The 12,198-nt window shown below is 39.0% G+C and overlaps 1 long non-coding RNA gene across 1 annotated transcript; it reads right to left on the reverse strand.

Annotated features, from left to right (window-relative positions):
* Nucleotides 1-8,189: 8,189 nt before the first annotated feature.
* Nucleotides 8,190-8,858, reverse strand: LOC118681085 (uncharacterized). The gene is made up of 2 exons (XR_011397174.1): nucleotides 8,770-8,858; nucleotides 8,190-8,525 (listed from the first exon to the last, which is right to left on the reverse strand). It is a non-coding gene; the product is annotated as an uncharacterized lncRNA (long non-coding RNA).
* Between the last annotated feature and the right edge of the window lie 3,340 nt (nucleotides 8,859-12,198).

Genomic DNA, 12,198 nt, shown 5'->3' on the forward strand with positions numbered 1-12,198 from the left:
ATACGTGCACAGGGTTGCCAAATACAAAACTAAACTATAACGCGATGGCGAACAGAATGAAACGGATTAAGACACTTAAATCTACGGTAGAATTGTTAGTATTATTTCATCAGTTCAAAATTATATTATAGCAATCGAAAAATGTTTCTTGCGAATCTAGAGACAAAAATATGGGAAATTAAACGAACATCCGCGTTCGTATAGCTTAAAAGCTCAATGGGTTGGGCGAATTGAAATCAATATCATAGATAATCCCAACATATCTACAAATTTTGTGGTGTCTGAGTTTAAACTAACAGTAGTGCTAGGATTTTTTAACAATAACTGAAAACATATCTCCAAATTTATTTGTTGAATTTATGGTGTTGTTGCATTCACTTTAAAATTTAGACGGTACTATTCGAACCAATTGAGGATAGCTACTCTAACACAATCTGGCAACACCAGTTCCATAAAATTGTTATAGGATTTAGCTAAGAATTTGGTTAAGCTACATAAAAATCTATGTATCTATATATGAAAGTCCTAAATTGAACTGAACAGCAGTAATGGTATTTTAGTTATGACCAACCGACAACAGCGACGACAGCCGCCGTTCGCTTAATATATTATACAAAAATACATAAGTACAGAAATTAAAATTACACCCTCAGGCCTATGGCAGGCTTGGATAAGTGTATTGAAGTAGCTGCCCCGAATGGGTGGAGATCGATGCAGTCCCAACTGCTGACTGGCCAGCCGTGCAACAATGGGCTGTTGGGAGTGAATTGTGCGAGCCGCCATTCTTTCTACTAGAAATTCTCATGCCATCCGCATATGGAATGCGTACGTAAACTTGAGCTGGAAGCTAGGTCTCGGTCCCCACATACGCGCACGTGTGTTGATACATACAAACATTTTTAATTCTTTCACATGAACGCATTCCAGGCGGCCAGCTCGCCATGCTCCTTGGCATGCCTGGGAATTACTCTAATTTGAGGTAATCGTCTGCGCATTTTTCTTTTGCTTAAAAATATCAACGCGTTCGCGGTCACTTATAGGTCGAGGTAGAAGTTCGACTCTTTGCGCACTTTTTGTTACGCGTTGGGCGCTTGCTTTTGTGGCAGAAACACTTTTAATCGATTTGCGTATCTGCTGCATACACACTCCCATGCACGCAAACATTTGTATGCTTGACGCCTCGGCAATTACTTTGGTAGCCGCTTGACTTCGGCGCGGTCTGGCTTCGCGGCCACAACGTCAACCTATAAATGACCATTCAAAAAGGGGGCGTTGCCGCAGAGCTGAATGGAAAATGAGTATGCGCGTTTGAACTTATTGGACTTTGCCGTTTGGACTCCACTTTTTGCTGTTGTTTTTGGCGCATCACAACGCGTTTGCCACACAATCAAAACGATATGCGAAAATTGAAGAAGTCGCGTTGCAGTCTGACTAGATGGGACGCAAATACGAAGAAGGACCATCAGGAGCAGCATCGTCAGCAAAGTAGCAGCAGCGCCACAGCCGGGTAACCACAGCAGTATCTATTTTTGTTGTTTTTTTGTATGTCGTTTTCGTCTGGCAACCTCGCACAAAGATCGTTTCGGTTTATCGCTCGAAGCTAAACTAATTAAAATTGGCCCAAAACAACGCCGAGTGACTTGGTGGCTTCAGTGGCGGTTCGGCGTCTAGCTTGCAGTCCGGCTGGCGGACACATCTGCATGTTGCCACATTTTTTACCATATTTTTTGCAATCTCGCAACACTTGTATTTTCTGCCAGCCAGTCGCGTATTCAGCTATATATTTTAGTTTCATTGTTGTTTTTTTTTTTCTTCCAAATTAGTCTTTTTCAGAAATGTTGATACTTTTTCGTTTGGCGTTATTGTTGTTGGCTGTGTTGTTTGTGCTTGCGGTTACTCATCTTAAAACAAACCACTAATATTAATAATAAGTGATATGCTTTCAGAGCCGCCAGAAGTGCCCTGAACTCTAAGCGGGTTATTTCTGAAGTCAGCAAAAACAATAATAATAATAATAATAATATATGTTCAAAGTTACCCTGTGTGTGTGTGCGTCTGTGTGCGAAACACTTTGAAACCATAATGTTCTCAGGTGCTCCGGTTTGTCTCACTGGCTTTGCCGGACAGCCGGCTGGCTGATTGCTGAGCAGGCGTTTTGGCACAATCCTGCGGGTTGTTGCCACTTTTAGCCGCAGGCGAGACAACAAAATTATTTACCTGCGTCGTGCTATTTGCAAATTCCGTGCGAACCGAACGCTGTGAAATACAGCATTGCGCTTCGCCAGTGTTGCCCCGTGCTGCGTCACGGCACTACCGTTCCAGTTACCAAATAGCCTTCTGTTTAAAGACCTACTTTATACGAAATTAAGTTCGAATTGCTTTTAGCATGAAATATCGAGAACCGTATGGGTAATAGGGTTTCTTCCGTGTGCAAATCGAGACGAGTTAATAAGCAATATTTTGCCAGATTTCAAGTCACAAAGTTTCTTTTTTAAAACACCTTGCGAGTTAGTTGAGGCTTTATTTATAGAGTATGGAGTAAACAAGAAATCAGTGGGTAGTAAATCACGTGGATAGGCCTAACGAGTCCCACTTGAAACGCACACTTCTTAAAATTACTAATAATAAAAAATTAAATCTTCGAAATATTTTGTCGGAAGTCCTTCTGGAGATCGGGTACGGAATCAACGAAATCCAAAATTGAAACTGAATTACCTTTTATTATTGTAAATTAAAATCTGTAAATTCCAATTTTTTATTTCATTATTCAATATAATACCTCTTTCAAAAAATTTTCAAAAACGTGTTTCTTCTGACTTGCATCCACTTGCTCCTTAAGAGAAGTATATCAATATGGATCCGATCACTTAAGGAGCTACAGTGGCTGTTGTTTTTTGGACAGTCCTTACCGCAATAAATCCATTGAACCGACTATCGCTCGCACGCGTCAGTACTGCTTGTAATTCACTAAGTATTATATATTTAAGGAATGGTCAAAATGTATGCACTTATTTGCATGCTGAGTTGGCCCAAGCTCTGCAACATTTTTAATTGCCACTAAACTTTAGACATAATTAATTTGTCAATGTAAACTTGGCTTAACTTTAGAGTTCAACAGTAGCTACCACATAACTGGAAGAAAGCTGAAACAAAAAATAAAATTATATAAAAATTAAAATAATTAAAAATTCTGCCACCAGTATTGGTGCTATGTCACACTTGTGTGTGCTGCAGTTGGCGTGCCATCTGAGACTTGGCGTATTCCGCGGCACGAAATATACTTGTATTTACATTTGTATGCGAGTGTTCGGTTGGTTGTAGTCGCCCAATTAAGGCACAAAGTGAAAATTTTAAATTCAAATTATTGTGAGTGCTTAAGTGCTTCATGAGCGGAAAATTGCTACGACTTCGGCTTCCAGCCGTTATTGTTTATTTTAAATTAGTCTGTTTCTGCGACGACTTCTCCTTCCATGCGCCCCTGCACGCCAAGTGGGCAAGTGGTAAGCGTTTGCTACAACTATTATTTTATTTGTGTTTTTCTTCAGTTTTTTTTTGTTTTTTTTTTTGTGGTGATCGCGGTTAGCGTGGTCACTGCCACACAAGCTGGTCAGTTAAGATAGAGATAGTTTCAATTTTTGTTATATTACTCGTATAACTTGTCATGTAAATGCCTAAAAATTATGGCCGAGTACTTCGTAATGTGCTTTGTGAAATTAAAACCCAACCAAGCGTGATTTTCTCCAACATTTAAGTGAAAATTACAAAAAAAATTATGAAATTGGTAAGCCTGAAATGAGGAAGTCCATCAACCGACTGGCTAAGTAGTAAGTGCGGATTATAAACATGATTTTGGTTATACATATATTTTCTCACAGCCAATGACTTAAGCATCTAATTAAATTCCGAAATTATTTGCAGAACAAGCTTAGAATTTGAAATTCTCCGAAGCTCATTTGTCAGTTTAATAATTGGCAAGCCATTACCAAAAGCAATAGTAAGCCAGTTAAGATTGTGCCACAAAAGTAAAGCAATTAATGGTCTTCCACACTCACACACACATACATCTGTAAAGATAAAAAAACATACAAATGTGTTGGTATATGAAGTAATGGTAGTGGAGTTTGGGGGGGTGTATCTATCTATCAGTGCTATGGTATTCGGTATTGCTATTCGTATTTGGTATAGGTATCGGTATTGGTATTATTATTGCTATTAGTATTGGTATTAGGAATTGGATTGATATTGGTATTGATATTTGAATTGATATTTCTGTTGATACTCGTGTACTAATGAGTTTATAAAATTCCAAAATAGTGTTAATGACGCCAATCATATTTCGTAGAAGGCCTAACACAGTAGTTGTTTCACATGCTAGTATCATTTGTAGTAAGTAGGTAGTATTGGTGTTGATTGAACCGTAGTTACATATGTAATCGCAAATATTGGTATTATTGTATACGTGTAGATATTACTGGTTGGATAGTTCATCTTCAAAACTGTTATGGAAAGATTATATTGTTAATAGTAGTTGGTAATAATTTTGTTATGACACGTTTTTTTTTTTGGAATTGATATCGACCTCAGTTATAATATTGGTAATTAAATCTCACGCCGAGCACCTATTGCTCTTCCAACAACTTTCTATATATTTATAACCATTAAATGTATAACGATAAGTCGAGTTACACAGTACTAATTTAGTTAAGACTTAACAAACTGTTAACTTAAGACAACTTGAAACTCCCAGCTCCCACGCAATCTAATGACTCTGCAAAGCCATTCAACTAACCAAGGTGTAAAAACGCAGTAATTTTTACGTTTTGTATGAATGTACAATGATTCTCAATAATTCAAGTGTACTTCAGAAGACCACAGGCTTCCACATAAAACAATGAACAGTTATTTACTGTATTTTTGAAGAAGAATAAGAAAAGGAATTCAAGTCAGTGAGTGTAATTATCAAAGCGTTACATTCAAAATGTGTTGTAAATTAGTTTCCACTCAAGCGCCGTTGTATTTAAACGTTCCCAAAGCACTAATACGGGGATGAAGTAACACCCTGCTGGAAAAATATGATTAATAAAAGTTTTTTGCTTTAAGAAAATACTTCTTGCGTGGAATGCTATAGATTAATTTTGATTATTCGACAAAAGTTGGTACAAATAGCTAAGATCTCAGTGTGATCAAATCATACTTTTTAGGGAGTCAGTTTAATAGTCTTAGCTTAGTCCAGCATAAATTTAAATTTAAAGAACCCTATCAGTTTCCTACCGGGTAGACATGCCAAATCATATTTAAGTTCGGGTTTGTCCCCAAACTCAGTTAACGTTTCTGTTAATTTTGACAACAAGAAATTACACATTTTCTACTTTGCAGAGCTGAATCATTACATAAACGCACATATAACTAACAATATATACAAGTCAAATGTATGTAAGCACGTTGTCGCATTCGTAGCGAGTATTTTTAAATTGCTGCCACGCCAAGCAAGTCCGCGGCAGGTGCTTATTGCATGCCCAGCTGCGCTGTGTCCCCTTCCGCCACTTCCGCCAACGGTACCTTCAACTAAAAATCCACGAATCACACAGCCAATTCGCTCAACCACTGCGATGCGCCGCGACAGACAAGTGAAAAGGAGCACAAGCTAAGCGACGCTTAAGTTTTGTGAAATTTCCCAAAACTGCCAGGCGGAACTCACACCGACTTGCGTTTCATTGTAAACGTTGCCACTACAACTACAATCAGTGGCGCTGCTGTCAATATTGTTGCCACCGTCAAGCCAAACATCATTATTACTGCGCCTGGGAGCAACAACAACGCAGCTGTATTTGAGCAAACGCAAAGCCAAATCTGTTGTACTTGATGAGCTCACGCTGTAATTTAAATGAGTGCGGTTGGGACGCGCTGGCTTGCACAGGTGGGCCTTCCGCGTAGGGGCTTTTGTTGCTTGCTGTGTGGCATGTGTGTGTGTCTTTTGCCTACGTATCGACCGGCCGCACATTGTTGGCCAAAGCATTTGCGGCGCGGTCACACATCGTCAACTGCAAATTGTCTGCAGTTGCGTATGCACTGCCGTTCCCCGCCTTCCGCTTGTTCATCCGCATGCATCGGCGGTGGTCTGCTTTGTAATTAGTTTACAGCTAACTTATTTGATTTTCGTTAGTTTCTCTTCAAATTTATTTACATTGCATTATCACACACACACACAAACACACACCCACTTGGCATTAAACGCACTTCAACACCTGCGGCAGAGGTCGACTGACGTCGTCCTCCGTTTTTTATAATTAATGACATTGCCATGGGTTCGTAAGACTCTTAGGTGGGAATATGCAATTATTCCAACTTAATTACGCATTAAGACCCTGCGCTCGGTAATAGGATTAAGGATGAAATAATTGTGCGAAAATTTGTTAAGTATTTAACAAAGTGGCCTGCTCCTTTAAGCAGCTTTGTATTAAGCAGCGCTAATATGGGCTGGTACCAAGGATTACGGTGGCATATATTTGCATCAAGTGTGTGTATATATGTTCATATTATATAATACATATTGCTAGATGTTTACAGTAGTTTCTCTCGTCCAAAGTATTTATAGCTCCTTCGGTGGTTTCCTGGGTTTTCATGGGATTACCTTTCGTTCCAGAACCTAGTTACAAGGTATCCCTCATTCGGTGATTTAAAAAAAATTTGGTTAAAATAAAGAAAAGCAAAGAGTAACACAAATAAATGTATAGCATGACAGCTAGTGACACTGAGCGCTAATGAAGCACGAGTCCAGAGGTCTAAAAAGGAAAAAGAACTAAAAGAGAAAATTCGCTATATTTTACAAGGCGAAAAAGCAGTCAAAGCGGCTGAAAACATTAATTTAGTTTATGGGTCCGATACTGTAAACGAACGTGTAGCACAAAAGTGATTTGCTAGGTTCCGTTCCGGTAATTTCGATGTCACAGATTCACCACGCGTCGGGAGGCCTGTCGTCGAAAATTGCGATAAAATCATGGAAATAGTGGAAACAGACCGTCACGTGAGCACTTATTTAATTGCTGAGAAAATAAAGATAAGCCAGAAAACCGTTTGGAACCATTTGCATAACCTTGGATTCAAAAAGAAGCTCGATGTTTGGGTGCCATACGAACTAACGCAAAAAACATGATGGACCGAATTTCCATCTGCAAATCGCTGCTGAATCACAACAAAATCGACCCGTTTCTGAAGCGGATTGTGACTGGCGATGAAAAATGGGTCACTTACGACAATATCGACCGCAAACGGTCGTGGTCAAAGCTCGGGGAAGCGGCCCAGACGGGGGCCAAGACCGGATTGACGGCCAGGAAGGTTTTGCTGCGTATTTGGTGGGATTCGCAAGAAATCATTTACTACGAGCTGCTCCCCTATGGCCAAACGCTCAATTGAGCCCTCTACTGCCAACAACTAGACCGCTTGAAGGCAGCACTCATCCAGAAGAGGCCATCTATGATCAACAGAGGTCGAATTGTGTTCCATCAGAACAATGCCAGGCCACACACGTCTTTGGTGACGCGCCAGCAGCTCCGGGAGCTCGGATGGGAGGTCCTAATGCACCCACCTTATAGTCCGGAGCTGGCACCAAGTGGTTATCATATTTTCCTGTCCATGGCGAATGCGCTTAATGGTGAGAAGTTGGCCTCAAGAAAGGCCTGTGAAAATTAGCTCTACGAGTTTTTTGCCAATAGGGACGCAGCCTTCTACGAGAGGGGTATAATGTGGTTGGCATCTCGTTGGCAACAAGTTTACGAACAAAACGGCGCATATTTGACTTAAATCGGACAAATGTACACAAAGTTATCATCTTTTGAAAAATCAATAAAAAACCAAACGAACTTTTTACTTTACCAATATATGTGAGTCTGTGTTACACAGTTGTTTTAAGTGCTTTTTAATTTTCTCTCAGAAGAAAGCCTCCGTAGGCAAAGTAGCGCAAAGAATAAATATTTGTAATTGTTGACATTATAATTAATTATTGTTCAACAACGATTATTTTAGGTGAACCTGAAATATTTTTTAAGAGGAATGAACGTGAGCATATACATATACTTGTATGTATACATAGCTAGATATGATTATTTGAAGTGGATTCGGAGTGGATTAAAGTGTGTTTTTTTAAGATCTCGAGCTTTGTGTAGGGTATTATAGCTTCGATACAGCCGAAGTTAATGTTCTTTTCTTGTTTTTATTTGGAAAAGGACCAAAATATTCACTCAACATTTTTCTTCAGCAGACTTTGTGCCACTAACGGAAACTGCATTGAGCACTCAGATTCCTTATATAACAAGAAAATTTCGAGCTTTGGCTTTGGCTCACCGGCCAGGTCAACACAAATCTGTATACTTTTTGTCCATTCCTTTTCTACTAATTTATGCACGGTGTATAAAACCTTATTTAGAAGCTGTTTTGTCGCCATTTATTGTTGTTGTTGATTTTGCAGTTGGCGTGGTTGTAAAAGTCATCAGCGCTAGTTTGCCCCGCTTGGCAATGCGAAGATGCAACTGAAGACAATAAAAAAAGTTGTTAAATAAAGAAAGTGGTAAACACTCTGTATCTGTATGTGTGTGTGAGTGTGAAAATTGAAACAAAGCTGGAAAAATAAGGAAATGTGTAGCAAACTGCAGAGAGGACAAAAAATGCAAAACGAAATGTTGCAATTTCCGACAAGTCAAAAATGAATTGCACAATTAAGCAGCGTTTGTCAACGTATTTCCTGCATTTTCCGCTTCTCATGGCATTTCTCACCTTTCTATTTAGATTTCCATTGCCAGATTGCCAGCATTGCAGCCATTTACCCAAACCCAGATGCAAACCAAAATAACGAAAGAAATAAGAAATCCCAATGGAGAACAATGTGCTGACGTTGAATTTTAATAAAAAACATTGAAAAAGTAAAAAATAAAATGGCTGAAACAAACGCAATTAAGCACTCATGTTGAGTTGAAGGAAGCGCGGAGGGAGCGGCTGCAGGTTAATGCAGTCATTGTGTACTGAAGTGCAACTGCCAAGTGACAACGAATTAAATTTTCTCCCACTTTAAAGGTCGTTAAAACTAAATTAGAGCACATAGAAAGAAGTTAATGACATTTCATGTTAACGTCAGCATTGCGTTCAGCTTTATTTACCCTTAAGCTGAGGCACTTGTCAAACGGCAAAAAAAATTTTACACTGTATGAAGTTCAAAAATAGATTAGTTAAATTCCAATATTATCGATCGGAATAGAAAAATTGATGCTTTTGGAGGGGTTCCTTTACACCTTGTTTAAATCGATTTATTTATGAAGAATCATATTAAATTCGTAAAATACACGAACTCATATCCATCATGATATCCATTTCAAACAATTTGAATTCGGTAATCTCTAATATGAAGTGATACGAAAACTTCTGCATAAGCAAGCTTCTCATCCTATATTTTCATAGAACCAATTAGTTTGCGAAGCTTACTTGTTTAAAAAACACATCGCTGACGATTTAAAGAATATAAAGATTCCATTAACGAACCTTTGCAACTTATACTCTAAACTCACATTTTTGCAATTTTATTAAGTTGACAATCAAGATGGCATAAATATTCTTTAAAAACATGACAATTTGTCAATCTCCGAGCTAAGCCTCAGGCTACTTTTAAGCAAATCTATGGAGCGAAAGACGTATTTTTAATGCAGAAATTTGCTCATATCTTGCAATAGAACAAACCCAAACGCGGTTTACGCAATTATTCTACAAAAGAAACAACAACAAAAGCTGTAAAGTGTAACAAACCATAAAATGTAGGTTTCAACGTTTTGTACACATCCATTTACGCACACACAAACACACGCACGCACACACATGTCAGTTCTAATGCCGCCAATTTATCGGCTCTAAGCCGATTTGCAATTCGCTAAAGTCGTTTGATCCTTTACGCAGCGCCATTGTGTTGCGATTATTTGTTGGCTCATTCGATTTAGGACCGTTACGCAGCTTGACGTCACAATCGTGCGTAATAATTTCGTTTTAGCACGTTTTGTATTTTTTGTTTTCATTCTCGATTTCTATGTTTTTTGCTTTTGTAAACAAAGCAACGCGTGACCAAACAATGCGATGTGCGCGTGTGAGTGTGTGTATGTGTGTGGCAGAAAATGTGCAATTTTATGCAAGCAACACACACATTGTTGACCGCCCCCGGTGCCATTGTCTGACTATGTGACTTCATTGAAAACAATCCGTTCCATAAAAACATTCACACACACAAACATACGCACACGTACATAGAAGTACATATATTATTTGCAGGATTTGTACGAAGGCATTCGCCCAATAAATATTTGAAATTTTTGCACATTGAATTGTCATTTGGTTATTGCATCCGCATTACTGTTTTTGTATTTGTATATTTATATGGCCGTAAATAAATTGCGGTAGATCCAATTCGAATAAGTGAAATATCTCCGTCGAACGGTTGCATATCATTTTTTTTTTTTTTTGAAATTTATCGCATTGGGTGCTTTGCAAAAAATTTAATTGGAAAAAATTATTCAACTTGTGGAATTTTCAAATTTAACTTCGTCTTTTAATGCTAGTCAAAAAATTTGTCTTAAATCAATAAAATATCAATGAGTATAAGGAAATGTGTAAATTTTGCAGCTCAAGCCCATCTATTCAATGGTTACTAGAGTGATCCGAAACGGTGGAACGATTTCACCTTAAGGTCCACTCCAACCATGGCACTTAATGCCATTTTGTATATAGTGCACATAAATATAAAGGAGTATGGCCGCGAAAGTTGCTATCACACTCAGAGAATTTGAATTTCTAAATGAACACATATCTGAATATTCGGAAATTCTCACACGCTTTGGCCTTATACCGGATCTCTTGGATCATGAAGTCGCCAAACCAAACTCTGGAGGCTTTTTCTCTGCCCTCATACCTGCGAGGGAGTTGTGGGTGTATGGAAGCCGTCGGTGACGAGGGGCAGTAACCTTCTTTACGGATGGGTCAACCTTGGGGAGAGGTAGGTATAGGGGTATATTGTCAGGAACTCTCTATCAACTTCAGTTGCAAACTTCTTGACTATTGTAGTGTTTTTAAAGCCGGCGATGCAGTCATTAAGGTGGCAATAGATTTACTTCTCCGGCTAAAGCTCACTAACCATGCCTACAGGGCTGATCCAGGAATGCCTAACCTCGTTATCAATGGCATCGAGTCACTTTGTGATAAGACTAGTGTGAGTGCCAGGCCCCAGCGGAATCGCAGGTAACTATAAATTTGATGACTGTGCTTCCATGAGCTTGGCCAGCGCTGGACTGCCATAGTTTCATGTGCTGCCACAAGATCCTTTTGCTTAAGATTGATTGTAAGAGATCTAGTGAGCTTTTTGTTCTAACAGGCCAATTAAGAATCTTACCAGAAACTAGCTGCAAAAGCTGTATGGAAAGAGACGAGGTGGAAACATCGCAGCACTTCCTTCTTGATTGTCCCGCGTTTGCGAGATTAAACTTAAACACCGAACTGATGGGAATAGAAATTAAACGACTGAGCAAATTTCTATTGGTCACAAGGCATTTTTCTGACTTCTAATTACAAGAGATCAGTGTGGATTTTCTAATACATTTTTTGGTCTGATAATTTTACTTGCTCGCAGAGAGAGACTTACTGTTAAGGTATCACTGATTTGTGTTCTTCAGACACGTGAGTAGATTAAAGTAATGCGTAAATTCGAAATTATGCGTTGATAACGGTTATTAAGCGTCATTAAGTTTTGAATTTGTTTGCTATCTCAGTTTACAGTTTAAACGTGCGCAGCCATACATTAAAACAGGTGAATGTACATATGTACCGACGTACAAATATGTACGAGTATATGTGCCATACGAGTAATTAGAAATTCCTTTGGCTTCGCGCACCCATAAAGTTTAGAATTTTAAATTAGGATCGTTTGCGTTAGAAAATGTTTAAACCAGCTAAAGACCAGAAACCAAAACAATGCCGCAGCAGTAGAACTCATCTACTGTTAAATTATTAGCACGCTCAGATACCCATCAACGTGTTACTAATGATCGCTGCTGCTCGCGCTGCAACTGCACACCGGTTTGATAGCATGGCAACAACCAAATACGGTCGGAGAAACAACAGCGAAGGCGCTCCACCAGCCCGCTGTCTGATTGCGCGTGCTCAACGCGGCGAAAC

Source organism: Bactrocera oleae, chromosome 6 (assembly GCF_042242935.1).
Source record: "Bactrocera oleae isolate idBacOlea1 chromosome 6, idBacOlea1, whole genome shotgun sequence".
NCBI lineage: Eukaryota > Metazoa > Arthropoda > Insecta > Diptera > Tephritidae > Bactrocera > Bactrocera oleae.